Source organism: Agelaius phoeniceus, chromosome 1 (genome assembly GCF_051311805.1).
Source record: "Agelaius phoeniceus isolate bAgePho1 chromosome 1, bAgePho1.hap1, whole genome shotgun sequence".
Lineage (NCBI taxonomy): Eukaryota > Metazoa > Chordata > Aves > Passeriformes > Icteridae > Agelaius > Agelaius phoeniceus.
In genome coordinates, this window is record NC_135265.1 from 39,400,358 (window position 1) to 39,426,440 (window position 26,083).

The 26,083-nt window shown below is 39.0% G+C and overlaps 1 protein-coding gene across 10 annotated transcripts in view; it reads right to left on the reverse strand.

The window, feature by feature from the left end:
* Positions 1-26,083, reverse strand: part of THRB (thyroid hormone receptor beta) — a 169,520-nt gene that overhangs the window by 71,999 nt on the left and 71,438 nt on the right. For 2 of the 10 annotated variants that reach the window (XM_077176767.1, XM_077176773.1), the window contains exon 3: positions 12,711-12,781. The exons of 7 other annotated variants lie outside the window; for them this stretch is intronic. The gene's annotated coding sequence lies outside the window, so the exon portion shown is untranslated. Of the gene's footprint in view, positions 1-4,623; positions 4,643-12,710; positions 12,782-26,083 lie in introns of those variants that run through there. One more of the 10 variants, XM_077176791.1, reaches the window with a different exon arrangement.

A 26,083-nucleotide genomic window follows, 5' to 3' on the forward strand; every position in this document is an offset into this window, starting at 1 on the left:
GTGAAACTACATCCTGAAGACAAAGTTTGGCTTTTTGTTTTACCTCTGATATTTTGAATCTGTTCTACAGACTAATGCAGGATTCAAAATGCCAGGGAGAAATATGAGAAATTAAGCAATGTAGAAGTAACATTTTCTGTCATTATGCAGAGTCTATTTATATAGTAGAAATCTTTGCATTACTTTTTCTGTGAAGAAACACATTTGATTATCCATCGGGTTTTCTGCTTTTAATTTTAATCTTTTTCTATTTAAACTTGTGTAAACTGTAAAATTACTTCTAAGTACATATTAGATGAATCCTAGAACAACATTAGCATAATTTTTTTTCTTCTTTTTTTTCTTTTTTTAATCAGGGAAGCAACGATAATAATCTTTTAAGCTGTTTGAATACACCTATGTAATTCTGAAGAGCAGTCTGGTCAGTGTAATCTCAAGCCTTTTGCAGGTGAAAAAGAATTTTGTAATTTTTTTTTTTGTCAGAAATTGTGAAATTTCAACATTATATAAAACCATAAGTAAAATGATCCAAAGACCAATGACTTTCTTGAATGCATGATTAGAATATTTTTCTTCTCTTTAATCTCTGAGATCTTCAGATGGATGGGGAGGGAAAAGTAGAAATCATTACATGCAGTATGCATCCCATACTTCATGTGCAAGTTTGTAACCAAGAGAACAATTGAAATATATACAAAATATGTAGCAGTTATTGTACGTGGAAAGTACCTGGCAAAGTGGTTAATTTTGCATATTTATGGCCACAATACTGGTGCTTAGTACCTAACAGGTATAAGTTTTGCTGGGTAAAATTGCTCTGGAATAAATAGAGGATTTGATGGGTACAGCAGTTATATGTACATACATCTGAATCCACACAATCAAAAAGTCCTTTGGCACTAACCCATTCCAGAATAAAACATTATGGAAGACAGGCTTGTTACAGCAAAGTCCCTAGATGAACTATCTTTATTTATTAAGGAGGGCTTCTGTTCACCATAAAGCTGTTTACATTTGTAGTTTTTCCCAGCTTAAAATTTCATACAGCCTTCACTCCTTTTATTTTTCAGATATGCTCTCAGTGTTTTCCTTTCTTAATTACTAGTAAGAAACTGCTAGATGCTTCTATCAAAGTGCTACAACATTGGTAGGCATTAGTCTATCTTCACTTGTTCTTCGTATTATAGGGTTTTTAGATCATGTCAGAAAAAGATGCATCTGAGAATGGAAAATACTGTGCTGTTATACATGTTTTAACACTACAGACATGAAAATCTAACAGGTCAGAACAAAGACCACGTTACTTGGATGCAGTCCTATGTAGAGTAAAACATGGAGAATATGACATTTTTCTCTGTCCCCTTCCTAAAAATTTGCAATGTTTGCTTTTGACTTATGATGCACATTCAGCTGTTACCTTTATAAAAAATCTATTAGACACCAGCACCTTTTCCCTAAGTGGTCATAAGTCCATTGTGATTGCAATTCTTCTCCTTTTAAAAATATTAACATTTATTGTGACTGAATTCCCTCTGCCAACATATTGCTCAGTCACACCCAATACTGTCAAATCCTTGTACAATTCTTCCCAGCTGACTAAAGCACCACCATCAGGCTTTATTACTTCAATATTAAGCCCTTTTCCTTATGTTGGATTGATGCCTTACAGGATTCCCCCACTGTAAAACTTGATGATTTACTCCCTATTGCTTCCTAACTTTTAACCTGCTATTAATTCACTACAAGAGTTTCCCTTTCAGTGCACAGGAGCTTTAATTCTTTATAAGCCTTCAGGAAAGAACCCTATTAATAACTTATGGAAATTCAAGTAGATTATAACTGGATCATGATTTTTACCCAAATCATTGCCTCCCCTGAAGAATTGAGTAGACCTGTGAATTTTGACCTCTTCAAGTTAAGCCAGGCTGTTTAGCCTGCATGAGGAACAGCACAATCCTAAATTATAATTGACTCCCTGTTCTCATTCATTTCATGCTGAAGCACTGAACTGTAGCTGTGGTTTGAGAACGCTCATCCTGATCAGCTCTCTACACGCATGTGACAGTCCGGCTGTCAAAAAAATTAAAAGTTCTGAATTATGGAAATTGATTTTACAAGACTGTTATCAGCCATATCCAACTTTTATCTTCTTCTATTTCTTCAATGCAACAAAAATTAATGGAGCTGTGGGAGAGAGGAGGAAGATCTTGGAGAATGTAGCTTTCCTACAGTTCATTGCTAAGGAAACCAACAAGCCTAATACCAATGGAGTAGCCCAAATTGGGGGCTTCCTAGCTCAGAAGAGACCTTAAAGTTTCAGGGCATAGAGGAGAAATACATCTCCAATGGAAGTCCCTAAGGAAACAGGTGATTTTACTCGGTGCTCCAGCATAATAATAAAGTAATATTGTCACAGTGTACCTGACACTGGAGCAGCAGATATGGGCTGATGATTTAATATTGAGCTTTTACTGCCATGTCTAAAGAATTTTGGCTGTCTGGTAAAGTGGATAGCAAACACAGGCCAAAGTACAGTTATTCACACCCAGTTTTATGGTTTGTTTTCTCTCGTGTTATGACATGAGACACAAAAAACACAGCACAAAGGTTTCTGTCTGCTTGAACTGACAAATGTAGGATTCCTTACATAGAAGAAAAATCCATGGTGATATTACCATAAGTATTACCATGCCTATCTTTTGATATAACTATTCAAATATATTTATAGATATGGGTATATGTACACACAGAAAAAAAAAAAAACAGAAAAAGATTATGGTTCACTCTAGATAGCAATTACAACAAAGTGAAAATTGCTCACTTGCAACATTCTCTATGAAACTATGATATCCTTTTAAGTAATTACTTTGTTACAGATTCATATTCATACAAATGAATTATAAACAAAATATGCTAGTGCTGCTAGAAGGGGTATTTTTTTCCTGGTTTTCTAACTATCATTTTACAATATAATTCTTATGGCTCAGTCTTGGTAAAAACACTTGAAGGCAGGAATATAAAAGCCACAGCCACCTTTCCTAAAGATGTTTTCCAAGCAAAATCCAGGTTCCTGTTCTCTGGATTCTAATGTTGGCAGGCAGTTACTTTTCCTGTAACAGGCTGAGCAAGATCCCAAATCTGAAAAAATACCAAGCTCTAAGAATATTCAGGTCTAGAAATGCATGTTCCACGAGAACTTTGAACTAACCTTCAATTGTATATACATTTTTAAAGAAAGTAGAAGCAAGGTTTGTACAAATCAAGTACAAAGCTGGAAGCAGAGGGGGGAAGGGAAAAGCTTCCACAAATTAAACTGTTATGCACTTACAGAATTTTGCACAGATGCTGCAAATAGGTAGGTGAGAAAACAAAAGAACATGAAAGAATTGAAAAGTGAAACAATATAGGTTTAAAGAGCCAAGATTAATCATGTCTCTTTCCTTTGAAAAAGAGCATTCCAAAAAGGCATCACCAAAATGCAAGGAAGATGCCACAATAAAAAGAATTATTATGTACCAACAAATACTTAGTGTTTGAAGAGACATCACAAAAACTGCATCACAGCCTTGAAATAGATATTTAATTCCACAGACAATCTTTAGTTTAAATGGATACAAAGAAAAGTGGTTTAGATGTCATTTTCTCTGTTTAGCTCACAAAAATAGGCATTTGCTTTACATTTCTTTTTCTGTGGTAACAAATCCAAAAGAAATAGGGTTATGCTTTTTTTGTACATCAATGCATACCTTTGTTACATTAACCTGAAAGAATTTTTTATCCTAGATCTTTGAGCTGCATACACAAATATCAGAGAGGCAAATATCATAGATAAAAACAAACCTGGTTTAGAAACAGAATTTCTGCCATGACGTATCACAAGGAGAGTTAACTTTTTACTTTCCAAATAAAAAAAAAATTAAATACTGAAACATTCTTTGAAATGTTAATATTTAATTCTTTAATAGTATCCTCAGAGACTTTCCAACTCTCACCTAATTTGAGGGTAATAGGTTAGAGCAATTTTTATTGCTGCACTGGACATAATTCTTTTTTTGTGTGCTTTTATGTTATGCCAAAATTGCCTGAGTGCATATGAGTAAGTTTAGGTAGAGGGAGGGGGGTAGTTTGTTGGTTTGCTATTTTTTTTTAAGAATGAATACACATTTGATGGAATGCTTTTGCTTTCTGCTTTGGTTTTTAACAAGCAACATTTCTGACCATGCACCATCTCACTATTGTTTCTCTCTGTACCCGCTGCATCTGCTCAGCAGAACATACGGATTTGATTTTTTTTCCTGTAAATCACATTGTATTTTGTATGCAAACCTTACACAGAACTAAAAAGAATTTAATGAAATGTCCTCCACAGCCCATCACAGAGCTCAGATCTGCATGTGAGAAGGCAGCAGTGATCTGACCCTGGCTGGGCTCTGAATTTGCCTCTCCCTGCCCCGTTCTGGCAGAGGAGAGTCCAGCAGAAAACTGCTGGCTTCTTTCAAAAAACTCTCTAAGTGCCACATCTTGAAAAGCATAAAAAGGAGACTTGTGCATTTAGAAACCCATTTACCAGCTGTAGCAAACCCTGAAAAGCAGCAACAGAGAAAAAGCAAAGAGAGGACTCACCAAGATACATCCTGATGTAGGGGGAAGAGTTTTGGTAGCAACCGTCAATAGTTTCTGCTTCTCTCCTCTTTTCCTTTCTCAGTCCCCCCACTCCTAATTTCCCCATTTAAGGGAGAAAATAACAAGGCAGAAGAAGCCAAGAGACTTTCATGACATAAACAATAAGGCCTTCCTGTGCCAATATTTCCTTTAAAAACACTTGCCAATAAAGCTCCTGGAGGCCAGCAAGAGAAAGAAACGCCGAAACAGCCATGACATGAACTTGGCATATTTTCTGACTCACTCACTTCCCTTGAGACAATTCCTCCAAGAGAATGTTGAAGGATAATGGGAAAAGAAAATTTCTTCCAGTGAAAAGGACTTCAGCTGCCCGTGCATACAAGAAAAGTGCCAATTAACTTTATTTCTGTTTACCTACAGCCTTGCTCACACAGCCACCTCCACTGACATGATTCCTGACTCACACACTCATGTTTGTACATTCATCTTGTAAGCCTGATGTCTGAGACAGACAATGAGATTTAAAAAAAAAAAAAAATCTGAGAATCCTTGACTCCAAATAATTTCTGAACAGCAGAGAGAATGATCAATAAATGATAAAGGGTAGCCAAATACTTCGCTGCTTCATATATTAAATCCATATTTCCCTTTTCTTTATCCCTGCAATTTATATTTCCTTTATAATTTCTCAGAGCCAGACACACTAGTCTATAAAACATTAAGAAAGCTCATATTCCTTCAGATATCTATAATGAAAGATTGTCAAGATTATTGTGGCTCATCAACCTATCTCATTTTGAGTAATACCGTGTTTTCAAAAATAAATGGCATGTTAAGAACCAGAAATTAAAATCTCCTTGGAAATCAGCATCTTACACGCACACACATGCATTCACTCCCTCACTCACTCATTCCTGGGGTGCAGCTGGCCCCCACCTGTGTCTCATGGGCAGGCACGCAGGGCTTTGGCTGGCTCCTCTCACTCACACCGTCTATCTTCACCTCCAGTGCAGGGGACTCTTCCCATGAGGCTGGAGCTGAGTGGAAGCACAGGCAGGAGACAGACCAGCACTGTACTGATGGCAAGGGCAATATGGATTCTCCTCCACCATGGGGTCAGAGTGACTCCCACTCTTCCAAGGGCAGGGGCAGGCTGGCAAAACGAGTGTCTGGCCAGACTCTGCTCCAGGGCTGCCACTCCACTGCACTCCCCTCTAATGCCAGACTGGGCAGAAAACCCCCACCTCAAGCCAGACCAAGCAGAAATTGTTGTTGCTTTGGGGAGCTGTTTGATTACCAGTCCCAGTATTGTAGTGTGGGGACACCACCTCTTCCTTCCACATGTACCTGAGTCAGGGCACCACGCACGGACCCACTGTCCACACCTCTCCAGGAACCTTGCATCCTGTCACTGCATGAGCTCGTGCTCACTCTCTGTTTCTAGGAAGGCAGAGGAACTGCCAAGAGCTCCTTGCTCAGCTAAGGGCTCTCATTGTTGCTGGGGTTTCTTTGGTTTCGCATTCAACTCCTTAGATTAGCATCAGAGTATCACATATCAAAATAACCACTAGTGAGGATTTGCTGGCCTGCTCAGAAGAGGGTTCACCATACCTGCAGCTGCATAATTTTACTGCAATGTAGTCTGATATCATACACCCCTGTTTTCTACTCTCTACTAACCTGCTTGCTGCTTTAGCACTTGGGCTTATGCCGCACTTGCCAAGTCCCCAGACTCTCCTCAAAGACTCCTCCTATCCCTGAAGACACTCAGCAATACAGTCAGCAATCACAGCTAAACCAGTGCCACCATAATGGTCATATCTGCGGTTTTTTTCAATTTTAGTAAAATTTGGGGCATTCCTAGCTAGTATGGCTCTGCTGGTAAAATGTATAAATGGTATAGGACGCTATAGTGGATACAATCTACATTAGGAATTACCTACTGGCTCACCTTTACTCCAGCATGACTGCTGAGCACCCTGGCAAGTCCCACACACACACCACATAAGCGTCTTTTTTCTTAAGCATCTTTTTCTGCCCCCTTCCAAAGCTAACACTGGTTTGTTTTTAGGTTTGTTTTCAGCAAAACCAGAGAACGTATGTATTTTTTTGTAACACCACTGGGGCAAGCCATCTGCGGTTGGCTGGCAAAGTCTGAAATTCAGGGCTGGGGCAGAAATATTTAGGAGTCAAAAAAAGCTGACTTGCTCAAGAAATTAAAGCCCTTCTGACAATCTTCCAGAGAGCCCCTGAGGAAAAGGGAGGGAACCAGAGAGAGACTCAAGGAAAATGGATGGGAGCCCAGCGTTGAGATTTACGCCAGAATGGTTCCTGGCCAAGAAGGAAGGCTGGCAAGTAGACAAATACAGGCTTTCATAGGCAGCATTGTAAACAAGACATTAAAAATATTAATCCATTTAGATTTCAAGCACTGAGATGAGATTTACTTAAGAAGCAGAATTATGCTGGTAATGGCTCCTCAAACATTTCAGCTGAATGTCAAAATTTTTGCTCAACTGTATCAAGTGAAAATACAAGGAGCTGTTGACACTACAATATTCAAACATTCAGTCGTATGGCCGGGCTGGAAAAACACAGAGAAAAGCAAAGGAATGCAGAAACTCAAGCCCTCTCAAGGAAATTGCATTCACAAATTATTTTTACCTTCGTTTCTACACCAAAATAATAAATTGAAGGGGTGAAATAATTTTCTAAAACCAAACTTCTTTTCAGAAATTGTTTCAAATCAAGCATAAATTACTTCTACCAAAATACTTTATTTCCAGGTAGACACAATCATGTAGAACAGAATGCCTTTTGTGTGAAAGAAAGTTTAAGTAAACTTTGGACACCTAGACTTGAAAAAAAGTTTCTTCTCTCCTGAAGGAATCAGCATGTCTCCCCTTTTCCCTTTAGAAAAGGGAAATGGGGAGACATGCTGATTCTAAATTATCAACTATTTTAATTTTCTTTTTAAATTTACTGGATAAGTAATTTCTCACCAAAGCCAACAGGTGCTCAGGAAAACTGAAGTACAGAAATACACGTGCTTTTTTGGTGCACGTGGGAAGTGTCATGTCACCTTAAGCCTGTCACCATCAGGAGATTCACAAATCTTCTACTACAGACTGGTGAGCAGGGCCAAGCATGTCAGGGGAGGCCCAAAGGGAAGATCAAGTGCCTTAAACAATGAGAAAAATATAAGCTGCAATTATGGGATGCAATTATGGGATTCAGTAACCCAGTCAGGAATCAGAAGATTCCCATTTTGGGTTAAAGAAAAGACAGATACTTGTTGAATTAATGAGGTTGATCCTGCACACAAGTCCATGTGCACAGTCTGCTCAAGAGAAGTCTTTTTCCCCCCTCTCAGTAGGACCAACAATAATTGTAAAATGCCAGGCACGGAGGAACTGAGGTATCTCCATTCAAAGCACTAAGAGCATTCCAAGGAAAAGGTTCATATTCACCATTACCTTTGGTCACTTAAAAAACCACCCACATTAACCTAGTGGAAAGGATAGGACAGAAAGCATTCCATCTCTTGCAACCTAGGATACCATACATTTATCAGAATTATATTTCTTATAAGGGTCTTTAAAAAAAGAAAAAATAAAAAGGTTAAAAAAACAAACAAACAAATCAAACCAAACAAAAAACCCCCCCAAAAAAAAAAACAAAAAACAAAACAAAGACAAAACAAAGCAAAACAAAAGACAACAACAAAAACCCCACTAAGCTCTTTCTTGCTTATATGTGTAGCCACTCATACAATTATCTTAAGATCTCCACAGTATCTGAAATGGAAGATCAGAGCAAAAGAAAACCTCAAAACAGAGTTAAACAAGGAACAGCTTCATTCTGCTTAAGAGTGTAAAAACCAGACTAAAGTTTAAAGAATCTTCAATTTTATAACAGTTTAAACATTTAAATGCAAATTAAAGTAGCAACACATGAATTATAGAAATTCTGTAGCACTCCTATATTATGAATCATACTACGAAATTTGCTTTCTGCACTCTCAGTGGAAACAGAATGAAATACTGGCATCCCAGGGATTTTGAAATTATATACAAGCAGCACATTTAATAGCCTCAATTTTAATAAGTTAGCATTCTATCTCAGATGCATATTCTAAAATGTTCTAGCTGAAGGTATTCTTATGTAAGCTATTTGCCTATTACATACCACAACTGGTGTAACTTCACCGTCCAGGGAGGCATTTCCATCCCATGGAAGGAGAAGCCATTAGGGAAACGCTGCTTGGCAAACAGTGGCTGGCACACTGGAGCTGCAACATTATCCCTGCTTTCCTACATATTAGGCACAGGACTATGTTCAAAGTAAACATGCGGTCATAATTAAATAATAATTATGACTAACATTTGTGTAACACCATTCATCCAAATAGTTCAAAGCATTAGGTAAATCTGTAAACAAAAGGTCTAATCCTGCACCCTTTACTCACATAATGCCGTGCATCAAACGGGCTGTGTAGATCTTGTCTATGCACAGACCTAATTGCTCTCAATTAACTCCATGTGTCAACACTTATTCCAGTGCATCGTGTTCCTGTTTAGCTTAATTCTCTCACTGCTTACTGCAGGTGAATGTACTGTTTCTACACTCTCACTGACTTAATACCACTTCTACGGACACTTTCCTACATGGATCCCACAGGGCTTTTAAAATATTAATGCAGCCAATGCACTTCTCCAATGCACTTCTAATAGGACAAATATTCTTTTATTAGATGAAGAAGTTCACTTTTTGCTACTACACTTCAGGGACTGACCGTCACATCTGACTTGCAACTGTAAACCCAAGACCTACAGTTGCTATTCTCATAACTTAATCACACAAATAGCCTTCTTTATCCATCATGCTCCAGAGTAAAACCACAGGAAATGGTAAGAACAGGGGAAAATTCTGCAGTATCTAAAAATAAAATATATCCACAAGCAGACATGCTCAAACCACTTTCATGTGTCTGTAGTACAAACATTGTCTGTTGCAGAGAACCAATGTTTCTAATGGCTAAAATAAAATCAGGAACAACCTGCAGACAATTTTGTGTCAGTCTGCCTTGACAGTCAAGCAGCTGGAGAACAAGGAGAGAAATCAGGAATACCTGAGTCAGATTTCATTTTGGCTCTGCTATGGACGATTATTTAAGTTCTTTGCTTCAGCAGCAGTATCTGCAAGTCAAGCCAAATAATCTCTTTCACTTATGGATCTTTTGAAATTCATGAAAATCCCTATGGCTCTTTGAACACAAATACTGTTTACTAGCATCAGCTGTTACTTAGCTTTTAGCATTTTTCATCTTTTATCTTAAATTTTGCATAGAAGAAAATCACTGCCACAACCCACTCACACCACAATTTAATGTATTTTCCTTCCAATTTTAATTCTCGTTTGCAAGACATATACTCAATTTTAGCTCTTATATGTATTACATGTGAATTAGGCATAAAACAGAAAAATTTTTTTTAGCACCAAACAAAAGCACTGTAAAACATCATCGACTGCTGACCTGTCAGTAGTGCTCACAATATCATGGCAGTAAAATAGGGTGTATTTTTCCTCTTCTAATTTTCAGATGCGTTTAGGCACTTCTCTGATGTGTTAATTAAAAAAAATCCAACAAAACAATTAATTGTCTCATTTAAGCACAATGCAGTTGAACCTGAAAAGAATCTCGTGTCACAACAGCAATCCCTACTAGAAAAAACAACACTGAATTGTAGAAGGATTTCTCATTAATTCAGAAAATGCTGCACAGTAGTTATCCAGTACAGACAGTTCTCCTACAGCTATGCACTCTTAATTCCACATACAGATAGCATTTGTGGACCCCATAGGAGTGAAAATGTGAATATTAATGGTTTAATTCACAAAATGTTAACATATAGCTTTGTTTTAATAAGCAGTGAAAAGGACACGATTATATTAAACTGCATTGTCTTTATGTGCCAGACTGGGGATGGAAAGGTTGGCTTCCCCCCCAGTTGTACAAGCAGCATCTGTCAGCAGCACAGATGAGCAGCAGGCTGGTGAGTTCTCTCAACCTGTCCAGCCAAGAAAGCAGTAGAGGTGCTATGCTGTCTCCTGCCAGGACAGCCAGAGCAGTGCCTCTGCCCAACAACCCTTCCTCATGTATTTCTGCAGTGCCTAGGACAGGACTGCAGCAGTGTGAGCCAAGCAGCTTCCCTCCCTCCCTTCCCATGGATCACGTCTTGACAGCTGTGCAGAGACCATGGCTAAACATTGAGCCAAGGCAGAGAAACCAAGAGCAGCTCCATGCAAAACTGGGCTGTAGCCTCCTCTATTCCTTATCTGTTGCCTTTCTTCTGGAGTCAAGCCAAAATGAGCCCATAACCCTGCTGGCAAGAGCACCTCGGGCACTGCTCCACATCTTCACTTCCAACAGGGGCAGACAGCACAGAGTCCAGACAGGGAAAGGATCCTGAGGGAAAATGAGTGTCATGCTGCTGGGCACCACAGGGCTGCCTATAAATACAGAGACTCCCAACACTACCTCTTAGCAAATCCTGGAGAATTTGGTCACAGCTGAAAATCATGCCACACAGGATACAATTCACTGATGCAGCACTAAGCACAGCACTGGAACAATATGAGCAAGGCTTTCACAGGGGCTTCATGTGGCACTGAATTTTGGCCAGGAGAGCTAAGAAACTATCTGAAGTGAAAATGAGTAGTACATTAAAGGAAAGCACACACAGGACAAACAGGCTTGGTAGTTTGGATTTCTAGAGCTGCTTATGTGTGAAAACCAATTATCAGATTTGACACAATGGCAGGCTAGCCCATGCTTTCAATTCCCCTGCAGTGGTGACTACCATTTGCTTGGAAGGCTCTTATGTTTAATGCTAGAAATGCAAAATCAACTCTGCTTGAGATACAAGGTATGATAGTCAAAACAGACAGAAGAAGTTGTAGTTAGCATTATGGTAGGTTATAAACTGCAGTATCTCAGACTGTTCCTGTTAGGAAAAGCAGCAGCTCCAGAGGATAATAACCATCTCAGGCATCTTAGCTGAATGCCCATGAGTCACTATTGGCTATAAGTGCATCTAGAGAAGATAAAAAAAGTTCCGATAAAAAAGTTCAAAAAGCAAGTAAAAACCTTTTCTGCATCTAATTAGGACAAATGAAAGTACAAACTTTTATTTCCTCTTAGTTTTTAAAACAGTCACTTCTTGTTGCTGTAACTGACTCTCACTATCACTTCCACCATGTATTTATCACATGACTCACAAACACACGCTGGTACTATCCAGGTTTATCATACCACTGATTTTAAAATTTCGTACACTGCTATTTTAGGGCTCTTGCATCCCAGAAGATGTAATACTCCAAATCCCTGCAAGCACAACAGGAACATCCCCATGGTAGATCTTTCTGAGATGGAAATAAATACAACACACAGTAAATATGCAACTAACACCAAAACAGTTCTTCAGACCTGACCAAAGCACTGCTTGCATTCAACACCAAACAGGTAGGAGCCATTCTTTAAAGAGAGATGACATTTCTGAGTGTAAAACACAGAGCAGCTACCGTGGAGATCCTTTTGTTAGTCTAATTTCACTGGCTCTGATAGATTCTCTCTGGCGTGAATGGAAAATGATTACAGTGATTTCTTCAGGTCTTACATCTGAGCATAGCATGTTCTATACTCTTCTCAAAGTAAATTTGGAAGAAGAATTTTATTCTGGGGTGCAGCAAGAAATCAAGAAAAAAAAATCCACCAGCATCCACAGGAAATTCCTACATCATTAGGGTGCAGCAGAGGCCATTGTCCATAAAGGAGTGGCAATTCTTGGCCATTTGTCTTTGAAATGCTGCATACCATGACACCTCAAACCCCCACACTGAAAACTCTCATGAAGAACAATCTGATCAGCCTTTTTCATTGGATGAGCATACTTCAATCTGAAGCTAATTAAAAAGCTTACCTTCCATTGAGATATCTCTTTCTTTACAAAAAAATATGTAATCTAAAAAGGAAGGCTGAAAATTAGCCCAATTTTTAAAATAAAATATAAAATGTGATTTCCTACCTTATACCTTCATCACCTTCTAATAAATGCCATGCAGCTGTGGGAGGGCATTTTCAGAAGGGAAGAAAGTCCTAGGAAACAAAATGCTTTTAGTAGAATTCTGAATGGTTTCATTGAGTATTTTTAGCCTGGCCTCTTCAGAAGCTCTGCAAACATTTGCAAAACTCTAAAACAGTGCCAGGGTTATGTCACTATCTTTGGTACAAATAATTTGTTAGGAACTATTTTGTTCTGGCACAAGGATATATCAAGAGAGGATGCGTGAACTGGCTTGTTTTCTTTTGGATTAATGTTGTTTGTCAACTGAAGGCTGTCTTTATGTGGAAAGAGCAAGGTGCCAAGAAGCACATTTCGCCATGCCAAAATTAAAGGGAGGAGCTCAGAAACAGTCTTTTATTACCTAATTAGTTTTATCAAATGACACAGATCAACTGACAGGAGATAACTAATAGGAAAAAGGGGTCTAATGAGAAAGTAAGTTATCAGCTGGATGCTCTCCAGAAAACAATCATCTCCCTAGATAAACAAGAACTACTGTTGGGAGGTCAGGCACAAAACACAAGGAATGGAGGTCTCCTCAGGATAACAGCCCTTGGTGGAGTTGAAATGGGTGAAAAAAGTAGTGGGATAAACTACTCTGAGAAAAAGGGATGACTTGTTATTAAAGAAGTGAGTATCTCCAGATTCCTATCTGGCCTACACATATCCCACCAGTTTTTTTTTATGAAACACAAATCAAGTACAGCCTGCTAGATTAATATCCTTATTCAAAATGAAAATTAGGAATACAATAGGAACAGCCATGTTCACCTACTCATGAACAAATTACCAGAATAAGTTTTTTATAGCTTACAGGGAAAATGGCAGTTCACACATCTTATTTTATCTTGATTGCCCCCTAAGACTAGAAAGGATTATCACAAAAAGAAATACGCAATTTTAGATGATATTCTGCTTTATCCACGGTAACCAAATGTACCACACATACTTACATTTCCTTTCCATTATTTTCCCAATTGCATGAACTAAACTGGCCAAACAATTCAAACTCATGTGGCTCCCATTCAGATTACATCAACTTTTAATTCCTAATGTAAACCACACTTTCATGTTTCCCATTATTATTTGCTTATGTAGTATATACCTAAAATATGCAAAACTTACCCAATAGTTTAGCTAGAAAAGTAACACCAGACACACATAACAGCACAAAGACATTTAAGGAGCCTTGCTAAAAAAAATATATCTAAAAATGAGAATTTAATTGATTAAAGACTTGTGCCCCTCAGCAGCTTGAAGAGAAGAAACATTGATTTTTATGAACATTCCTTGAGAATTTTAAGTGATGCAACGGGGGAGTTTTATTATGCTATTCTTTCTCTTCCTGTTCCCCCTCATCAATCACCAGTTAATTTGAAAACAGACAGGGCAAAGAATTTATGGGAAAATGCTCTGTCTCTTGGGATCTCCAGTTCTACCTTTACTGCAGAGCTGTGGAGACCACAGGAGGGTTTAATATATACTTATTGTATGCTTTAGCCAGGACTGCTAGATGGAGAACTATGAAAGGAACCTAAAAATCAGTCCCTCTAAATGGAAATACCAACCACTGCCATCCCAGACCTATGTCAAGAGTGGGCAAAAGGTGTTAATGAGGACTTGGCACGTCCTGGACAGAGCTGAGCAGCACTGCTGGGAAAGAGCAGTCCTGTTAGCATGCCTTTCCCTGCCTGGAAACGCTGAGTTACAGGACAAGTCCCAGCTCACACAGCTTGGTGACCCTGCATGCAACTGAGAGCACCTGCAGGGAACAGAGGCTTCAGCCTAGACTTGTAGCGCTGATCCAGACTGTCATGACCCTTTCCAAGGTCATTCCCATCATTCCTGCACATGGAATGGGTATCACCATTCCTCTGTGTCTCAGTGGACTCAGTAGGGTTTTGGATTTGGGGACTCTACAGTAAGATAGCCCAAAAAAATAAAAGAAAAGAGAAAGAGCACATCACAGGAATGCAAATCAGTGAGCTCATGCAGGTACAAATAGAAAGCAGATTTAGTTGAGGAATAAAATAACCAGCAAATGAACTTATTTCATCTGCCATGCACCTTTAAAGCCCTGAAAGAAAAGACTCTAAGATTCATAACCTTCACAAGATTCCAAGTGAGTCCGCAAAGAGAGGGGATTCTCTGCCAAAACCAGCCAGTCTTCACTTTCCTCCAGAGTCAGTCCTTGGCTGGCAAACCCCAACCACTGTGACATCCAGGCCTGCATATGGATGAGGTCACTGACCATGATCAGCACATGAGCATGTGTGTGGCAGATCTCCACACACATGAGAGCCAGATTTTCCCCTAACATGTTCATTCCCACAGAACAGAGCAGTACCACTATGCTCTCTTTTTTTCTCTCCCTGCCCCACTACTGCCACCTTCTTATTACTTTTTCCATTATTTCCATTTACTCTGGAACTGACTGCAAGGCATGGTGCCATTTTAAAATCCTTGGCTCTGCTCACCTTGAAAAGACTGACAGAGAAGGTAAAACTGGCCAAGCCATGTCAGTGAGCATGATGCCTTAGGTTTTAGCTTTTATATTTTTCAGATTCTGTGCTGCTTTAGTGTGCAGTTCTGAGCTTCATATTAAGGGATGGTAAGCTCCCTTCACAGAGTAGCTAGACAAAACAATTCCTCTTCTAACTTGGGACCAATGACAACTGATCCAAATTTCAGCCCCAAGAGCATAAACAATGTGGACTGAAGAGTGAAAAACAAGAAGGATGAGACTTCATAACCTAAAGCTATAATTGGACAATTAACTCCAATATGCTGATGGACCAGAACTTATAAAAGTGAGAGACCTCATGACCAGTCATTCATTTTGTGACCATTTTGGGTCATCTTGGGTGTAGCCCTGGCTGGGCTCTTGTACTGCCCAAGGTGCATCCATTGAGGCCTTTTAATAAATCCCTACTTTATTCTTTAACTCCATCTAGCCTCTGTTCTAGGTCAGCCTTCGCAAGGCATCAGTTCTGGTAGAACCAGAAAAGTAACCACTGCCACTCTCACCATTAGCACCTGGAGAGTCAGTCAGCCACCTTCTTCCAGAAGAACTTGCCTGAGCAACAAATTACTATTTTAACTGCGCCTTCTCTCTCTCACAAAAGGTTTCCAGCAGACTTTGATCATATGTCCTGTGTAAAGATACTGGATTTCCAAAATCTTTGCTTACTTTTTTTCTTCTAACCCTTTCCCTCCTGTGTACCTTAAGCAGCAAGTATCTATCTACCAGAAAACTAAGTAGCAGAGATCCCTGGACTCAAATTCCTAACTCCAACTTTTTAACGCTGGGCAATGATTTTCTGGGTTCAGTTAGGCCACTTAAATTTACACAGTTCTACCTACAAGGTAGAGATTGTGAGAAGACTCCTCCCACAAATGGGTGTAAATCCCAGGGTACAGCCAGTGCAGCCTCCTGAGATCTTCATTCCTCCACGCCTACAGCATTCCTGCAGACAGCGTCTCTGAAAATTATAAGCTTTAAGGCAATGTTCTCTGCACACCACCTTCCTTCTCCATGTCTCCCTGGTAAGCTTAAGCCTTCCTGCCCCAGCATCCCTTACATCAGACTTGTTCTGGTGGCACAGTGTGAGCCCATCAAAACAAACAAGCTGAAGGAAAGGTGTTCATGCTTGCTGCTGTTTTTCCACAGCACACTGGCATTTTCCATCTGGTCCTAGGAGTACTCAGCCTAGATGCACTGCATCGCCAGCCTGCAGTCACAGTAAACAGTGAGACTTCTCCACAAAGGCAGAGTTGGTTTGGGAAGCATACTTGAATATAGGGGAAAAAAATAATTATAAGGAATGTGGGCAGGACAGGCCATCCAAACAAAAAAGCCTCACTTGACCAGATCACTGACCTTGCCCAGGAATGCAGGTACTGCACACAGGAAGAAAGTTTTCTGTGCTACTCAAGCTGCAGTTAACACCCAGATTTGTAAGCTGTTTTCCACAAGGAGAAGCTGTGGTAAGGTCAGAAGGCAATAAATCATGCTGCATTATGGATCAGCTTGTTGTTTAGGACACACACATGCAGAAATATCAAAGGCTTTTTGAAATTAACAGTGAGTAATTATGTGAGGCAAATGTAATGAAAACACAACAGAGTCTCTTTGCTAGGGGTAGAGAATATTCAGCCAAAGGCTTCCTCTGACTCCCACTGTGAAAAACACTATGAAATATGTATGGAAATAAACAAAATGATGTATTAGGAGAATGAAGACTCAAGGCTTTGCACTAACTTATTGTTTTCCTGAACCATTAATTGCTAGACAGCTTTCTGTGTCACAATAGCATTTCAATTACTGAGCTTTCATATTATAAATTTACTGTATGTTTTTGAGGATGGACAAAAATTTTATAATTATTAAAAGATGTCTAACAGGAACAATTAAAAAGGATAACTGAGCATTTGGTTCTCCATTTGCTGTTATAAAACACAATCTATGCAAACAGATGATAAGCAATTAACAGGTTTAACAACACATGCCATTAGCTGCAGTCATATTTAGAGTGATTCTTATGCACGTTAAGTGGATTATTTATTTAAGAGATATGCATTTCAGCAGAATATACTGGATGAGACTGTGTGCAAGTTGCATGCATGTTGACAAGAAAGTGGTCTTGTGAATTCAATACACACAGGTGGGAGCTGTGACACAGACCATTACTAAGGATTATCCAATGCTTCCTATAAATCTGATTTTTACTTGCTTATAATTTTGCCAGATTAATTGTTTGGGCTGAAACTTTGTACATTGAATGCATGGTTCAGGCTATTTTTTTCTTACATTATCCAAAATGTTTCGATTATTTACAAGATAGAAGCCAGGAAAAAAAAAGACACTGTTTTGCCAGGAGAAAATACTATATTCAAGAATTCAAATATGCCTTTTGTTTTAAATAGTAGAGGATTCATTTTAGTCAGGGAAGTGGCTCTTGCCAGGCCAGTAAAAATCAGTTCAAATGTGATGACACTCCAAATGTCTGCTAGATACTGGGTTTAATGTTGGGTTCCACTGACAAGCATTATCCTCATGCAAAGAGAGGAAGCTGAGATGCCTTTGCTGCCATTGCTGCTGCCTGTGCCACAGCCCAGGATGGAGGTCAGGCAGCACAGAGAGTGGGACCAGGCTGACCCACACTCCAGCAGGGAAAAACTGCTGGAAAGAGGAGGAGAGCTAAGGTATATCTGGCCCATACAGGCCAGTTATGCAGAAGAAGAGAGTGGGATCCCCTGAAGAGATTAAAAAGAAGAGGATTTAGCTGACTGATAATGAGTTTATGATGAAAGGAAACAGACAGGGTCACGGATGGGGTACAGCACTTGATTTTGCAAACTCTGTTTGTTGTGTGTGTGCACTTTATTCACTTAAGCAAGAATAAAATGAATAATAACCTTTTAAGTCAGAAATATACAACTCAAAGCTAATGTTCTCAGACACTGACTAAAACATGCTGCTCCTAAATATTTAGGCCCCTCCACACAGGTCTCCTGTCACTGAGACTCGAAACATCCCCAAAACTTCAGTCAGAAATAAACCTCTCTTTATTGGGAAAAGATCCCTCTTTTTAACATGTATTTAAAAATACACCCCCTGTTTCCATGGTTAGAAATGTACATATAAAAAATGAGAAACACAGCCTGAGGTACTTCTTACAGCAATCAGGTAGATAGTTTCACAGAGTTTTTTAAGGAAATATGCCTTTGTAAATCTTCCCTTAAAAATCGAGCTATGTACAACTTCATTTTATCAGTGTTGCGGAGAGGACACAGGAGCTACTCATCATGACTGAGAACAAAACATCAAACAAAAGCCCTCCTGAAGGTCAATCCGTGTGTTTATTTTGTAGCTACTTGTAGCCTGGCACACACCACCTTCTCCCCAGCCCTAGCAGCAGCAGACAATCCGTGTGGGCAGAAACCCCCTGCCTCTGCCTTGGCTGCAGCCTCAGATGGGACCCTGCCCTGGAGAGTTTGCTCCACCACAGCTGCACCGTGCCAGCACACCCAGGGTCTGAAGGCAGTGGCAAGGACAGGGCAGCCGTGAACTGCTGTCCTCTGTGGGCAAAGAGTGCCATGGGGAATCTGCCTCAGCACGGGAGAATTTGTGATGGTTTTCACTGATTTCTGCTGTGATTTTTGATCAGTAGCCAAGTGTTGGTTAATTATTGGCCTTTATGGTGCTGATTGCTCAACAGAGAGAGGGCGTTGCATGTGCAACTACACCACGGTCCAGAGCTGAAATGGAACAAAGTAAGGCAGAAAACTTCCTGTGACTGGGGGTTCAAGGTTGTACCCAGTGATTAGTCTTTGAAAGATACACAGATTTTTTTTCTTTCAATTTTTGGCTCACTTTCTAGCTCATTCACCTGTTCTCCTTTCAACAATGAGCTCCACTTCACCCAACTAGCTGGTTAGGTGATGAATTAGTCCTAAAGGCAGGAGACGGAGAGGAGCAATGGCTGTGCAGTTGCACCCTGCTTTTCTTCCTATCACCTACAGTATTATTTATTCCCACAGATAGAAACTTCAATATCCATTTTTATATCAACACTATTTTCATGTATTATATGCTTATCAATGCCCTTTCCTTCAGCAAGGAAAATCACCTTTTCCCAGGAGAGATTATTTGCAATTTCATACCAAGTGTGGCATCTCTCTTAGTTCTAATTTTAACAGGAGAAAGTACATCTTGTTTTACAAGGACGAGGGAACCATTACACAGTACACCACTACAACCTTTTCAGAATGCAAGCATTTCCTTAGAAGACAAACAGATCTCATTCTCTGTGAATTATTATTTTCTTCTTATTTAAGATCCGAGACATACTGGGACTTGGCATACCATGCATTTCAGAAGACAACTTCATAAAAGCAAGAGATTATGAAAAGTTAGAACCTTGAATTACTTCCTTCCATCATTTTAATATAAACTATTAGATAACATTTGAAGAATTTTAATGGTAAAAAGGAGCACAACTGAAAATTCACAAGAGAGGTATTTGTCAAAAACAGATCATCTACTCTCCAGTCCTGTTTGCCCATTGCATAACACTATTTCCTTTAGTGCTGGTTGATGTGGCATATACTCCCAATAACACAGCAGAAAAATGGCCTTGGTGGGCACACAGCTTCTCCTCCCCTCCAGTTCTGGATGTGTTCAGTCTTAATACTTGTCTCTGTGATTATTCCTTCCCTACAAAATTAACTCTAGACATGGTAGAGGAATTATAAAATAATTATATAATTATATAATATAACTTATTATATGAAATATATATAATATAATATAATAATTTAAATATAATAAATATTATATATATATATAATATAGTTATATAATATAACTTATTATATAAAATAATTATATAATATAACTTATACAGCAACTTCTTAATTTATATTTGATCTAATTGCTAAACAGCCTACTAGGGACTTGCTAGATCTGGTCCCAAAATTACAATCAACAAACTATGACAAAATGTGTGTTGGTGCACATAAAGAGAAAAGAATTGCCTCAGAAAAGCAACACAAAGCACCAAGTGAATTGGAAAGAGTCTATGAAAGGCAGAGGGCAGGCACTGTAGCTCTTTCATGCTCTGGTTGGCTTTTGTGAGCTTGATTTATGTATAATTAACCATTTTTTCCCCTGCAAACAATTTCATTCGAAGCTGTGCTATCATTTTTACCCCCCATTCTCCTACCACAGCCACATAAAACAGTCCAGTTTAACATGATGACAACTGAAACATGCTGCCACAGCAAGAGCCCAAACTTCTATGTTTGCATAAACCCCACTCTCGCCTCCCCCCTGCTCATCCTATCATCACAAGAATGAAAGAAATTCATAAACTGTAACTCTCATCTCTAATAGAGCCTTGGCCAAAATTCAAGTCTGATAATTAATTACATTCTGTCTCTCCAAATTCCCACACTAGGCTGACTAAGAGAAATAACTCTTCTCTTCCCCGCCTAGACAACAATGTTTTATATGGCTAATGGACAGAGCATTTCACCTCTGAGAGAGCTGGGAAATGAACTGGAGAAAAACAAGAGATATCTAACACTTGGATAAGACAACAGTAGCAGATGAAAGCATACTGTAATAAGTTTTAAGTGTATGTCAAACCAAAAGTTAAATCATTGTTCTCTAATTACACTTTCTGTCAGAGAATAAAAGCACAGATGATTATACAGGACAGGCAGCTGTGAGGAAGGTGTCTGAGTGACTACAACACAAGCTGAATGATTTGGGATAGGAGATATTTGAGACAATTCAGATAGGGTTATGAAAAGCTGATAAATCAGTAAGGTAAAATACATTTATGTATAGCACTAGACCTCAATAAAATAGAGAAGGCATCCAAATAATTTCAGTCTGAAGGCTATGAAGCATTAACAGTACACCATGATCTTAGACAGCCATAAAAAATCACTACCTCATGCCACTATTCAGTAAATTACCAATATATCAAGAGAAGAAAATTATTATGACACCTGTACTGCACGCATAACATAAACCACTCATTGTATGGGAATTGTAATTGGACTTTTCTTCTGAGCTTGATATATGAACACTATAACCATAAGTAGCACTCTTAAAAGATTTTATTTATTGCATATTTCACATGTATCTGTAAAGGACTTAATGAACTTCTTTCCCTGCAGACTTCTTTCTCTTCTGGTACAAAAGGGTATGCATCATCAATGAAAAAAATCACAAGGCAAGGCTGGCATGAATGGGCTTGCTAGTACTGTATGTACTTCACACTGACAAAAAAACAGTGCAATTCTGGAGGTATCATCAATAAAACCTGCATTGTCCTTCCTTAGTCTGGTCTGTCTCATATTTCCTGTCCATCTCCATTCACTGTTTTAAAGATAATATGCAACTTTGAGGCTGTACCCATGCAAGAACAAGACACTAATATATGGTATAAACTACTTTTGCATTGATCATATTACTATGGATAATGTATGCAGTGGCTGAGCCAAAAGCATGGGACTGTTCTCGATTTACCAGATGATAAATCAAGTCCCCATTTCTGTTTAGTTGAGGTTTCTAAAAACTTTTCTAGTTCTAAACCAGAAGCAGAGTAATCTCAATCCAGTTACACTTGAAAGCTGGTGTTGGAATCCCATCCAACATAGGATCCAACAACAATTCTTCATTCATTCCGCTCATATTCAATCTGTAGGGCATAAACCCTCCAATATTCTAATACAGATAAGGTCCAAGACACTCCAAGCATAACACCCATAACATATACTCATGTTCTGATGCACCCTGTGCATGCTCTTGAGATGAAGAGGCTCATGAAGGGAAGAGGAGGGGCAGGCACTGATCTCTTCTCTCTGGTGACCAGTGTCAGGACCCAAAAGAATGGCCTGAAGTTGACTCAGGGGAGGTTTAGGTTGGATATTAGGAAAAGGCTCCTCGCCCAGAGGGTGGTTGGGCACTGGAACCACTCCAGGGAAGTGGTGACAGCACCAAGCCTGACAAAGTCCAAGAAGCATTTGGACAATGCTCTCTGGCACATGGATGACTCTTGGGGATGGTCCTGCACAGGACCATCCCCAAGAGTTGGACCTTGTGGATCTCTTCCAACTCAGAATATTCTGTGATTTTTGTGAGATTTACTGCAAGAAATTCAGGCACTTAAGCCTTGGAATCTTACTTCCACATCACCACCAATGTACTGGGCAGAGACATAAGAAAACAGCTCAGGTAGAATAATTAGTATCATCAATTTTGCACAACAAAACAATCTTGTTCAGCAGCAGAAATGCTGGGTTATTGCATATTGGCTGAGAGAGGCAATAAATACTCAAATCTTTCTGAGCACAGAAATGGTAAGCAGAATGTTTGTGTGAGTGTTTCATTTATTTTTATGTGTTGACTTGGCAGCAAGTATAGAGTTTAACATTAATTCTTAAAAAAAAATATTCAATAGTTTTATATCTTGGAACTTTAGATTTCAAACCCACACACACACACCACCCCCAAAAAAAACCCAAAACCAACGAACCAACCAACCAATCAAACAAACAAAAAAACCCCAAAAACAAAACAAAACAACAACAACAAAAAAACCCAAACCCCAATGAACCAACAAAACCCAAATCAAGAACATATACACAACTTGTACATCACTATTCAATTTAGAATGGATTATCACACAACACTGTTATAAGCATGGTGGTCAATATTATGGTTTTCTTGCTCTCTCCATATTAGTTTCATCTAGGGGAGATTTGCAGCACACAATACAAGAGCTCCAAAACTGCTTTTGTGTTAAAACTAATGGAAAGCTTCACAAATCTCAACACTGTAAATTACACTTCCTTCCTCCTCTTGGTCACAAAACATAATTACAGCTGAATCTAAGCACAACACACAAATTGTTCTCACAGTGTTTTCCATGGACATCAAGGCTTTCATCTACAGATCCTAACTCTCCTTAGATATTTGAATTTAGGTTTGAAGACCCCCCACAATACTCAGCTAAGAGAACTAGATTAACTGACTATCATTGCATCAGGGGACATAAAAGAAGTTCTTTACTTGAAATTATATTCCCAGTTTGAAGAGGATTTATATACCTGCTTTTTCAGACAATATACTGAACAGCTCCTTCACTCATACCTGTCAGTGCAGAGAGATCCTAAAGGGAATTTGTGCTCCTAAACTCATGATGATGAAAACAGCCTCAAAATAAAGTGCAAAAGCTGTCAATTCACCAAGCTGCCCTTAGCTCTAGCTGGATATCCTGAGCAGGAGGAAGGGAGGCAACAGGAGCAATATATGCACTTCCCTGAACAAAGGCACTTGGGATCAGTCTCCTCAGGATCAGACCTATTCTCAGAGCTTGTGCAAGGAAAAAAACACCTTAAAGAGGAGAAAAGAATCTGTTACAATCCCATTTATCACCTCTCATCCAGGTGGCCTCTTAAGAATAGTGGACTTTTACAGAGTATTTAAAGGAATAAGGGATTGGACTATCATTTGATGAGCTATGGAGGCCACATCAACTCAGAGATCCTGAATGTACAGATACAATATAGATATACATTATGGGTACAGTTACACCACATAGTTACTCATCTACTGGTCCTGACTGACTGATCCTCAGCTTCAGCACATACCCCAAATCACTGCAGAATTCAGGACTTTCTTTAGCAGTTCTTCCTGCATCTCTGAAATCTTTGGTCACAGGTCCTAGCCCTTCCCAGAGCTGTAGGCAACCCTTGAAATCTGTTACACACTTGAGGAACAAAGACCAAACTACAGCACATCCTTTGGGTCTTAGAAGAACTTTTGCTAACCTGTAAGTGCAATAAAACTGTCTCCTTGCAATGCTTCCTTTGTTTAATTCAGTAGCAGTAATCATGGAGGTTATCACATTTGAGCTTAATTTTTTTTTCAGCTGTTAATGAGCTTTACAAAACATTGAAGATCCTCTACCTTTCTCTGAAGGTCATGGGACTACACATGAATATGGTGATAATAAGGTCAAGGCATTAATCTGAAATAAGGATTGAGACTTCAAAACTTTGGACGGAAATGTATAAAAAGAGCCCAAAACATCACAATGCTAATGATGAAATTCATTACAGTAAAACAGCCAGTCTGCTTTTCTAAGATTTCCAGGCCATCTGAGATATTGCTGAATCTTAGCAACTTAACTAGCAACAGTCTGATGTAAGTGATATGAGCAGGATTAAAAAGCTTTTTTGGTTTCAAAGAATAGACTGGAACATCACCTGGAAAAGTGACTCTTTGGTAATACAAGCCTACTGATGATTTTCATTTACTACATATATTTTTAATGTATGATTCAGTTCTCCACTTCCTCATTAGTTTTATATCCTTTATCAGGGACTGGTTGGTACCACTGTAAAGCAAGAAGAGAATCAGTTTTGCAGATCTTAACTGAAAGGCAGCTAGTAATAAAATAAAATATATTCACATCTGGATCAAGAACATCTTGAGCAGGAATTTAAAAATGTCTCACACAATAGAGCCATTAAATTAGAGAATTACTGAACATTACACGCATTACAGAAATGTTGCTTATATTTTGCTTTACTGACATGGTAAATTACCAGCTTTGTTCACTGTAAAACACACTTTTCAATTATCTGTTCAGATTTATCAGCATAACTGGATTTATTACATACATGTAGACACCTGTTTTATAAAACCAACCAACTGTGCCAAAACGACCATGCTGGAATCCTCTGGATCTCATCCAAGAGGAAACACTTTGAAGGCGTCACTGAACTGCCCTAAGAACCCTTCAGTTTCATAATGAGGATATCAGCAGCCAAAGCAGAAAATAATTTATGAATTACTAATCTCCACATCAAAAAGACTAATGAAAAAATGCTATATTTTTATCATTTGGCCATTATTCCACATCATGAAGACCAAGACTAACAATTCTTTCCTTGTGAGAAGTGGCTGGTATCTTTGCTGTCAATCTAGTCCTCTTCTACAGCAACATTTAAGTTTTATTTACAATGGAGGAAGAAGCGAAAGGCAAAAGGATGAAAATGGAAAACATCCCAAATTCTCATACGAATTTAAATAACACAAGGCTCTCCTGACAGAAGGGCTTTTTTTCAACTGTCTATTTCCAAGTACCACCTCAATATTATGGGGCATCTCTCACAGAGACACCCTTCCTTCTAGGGCCACGGCTGGAGGCCAAGGGGACACCCTCTGTGACATCTCAAGTATCACCGTGCATCAGTGTGTTGGCAGCTGAACCCAGGCATTAATTACACTCCCAAACAAGAGGCTGCAATCAATCAAAGGCACGCTTCATGATTCACATTTGGTGTTGAAAAACCTTCTGTCAGGAGTCTCATGGGAGTAGTTAATGACAGTAACCCCTGGGGGATTCCACACATGCCACACCACCAGATTAAAGGATGCTTCCAAAAGGTTTCTGGGAATCTGCCTACTAAGACATTTGTCTTGATCATTGCCCACTTTGGTGCTGTTGTAAATGGGCTGCCCAGGATCCTTCCAAGTGCAACAATCCAATAAAATTAATCAAAGTTCAAAAATTGCATTCCATTTACTTTTATTTGTTCTGAAACCCTTCCGACAGGAAAAGTTTTGATCTAGATAATCTCTGTGGTCTACAGATGACAATCCACCAGCTAAATTTCAGGTCTTCTCCAGCTCTGAAGTTCAGTTACTCTACAGCCAAGCTCTCACACTAACCCAGAAATTCCTTAAGAAGTTTTCAGCAATTAAGAAGGGTGTGTACATGCAGATGAGTTAATAGCATTGTCTCCTG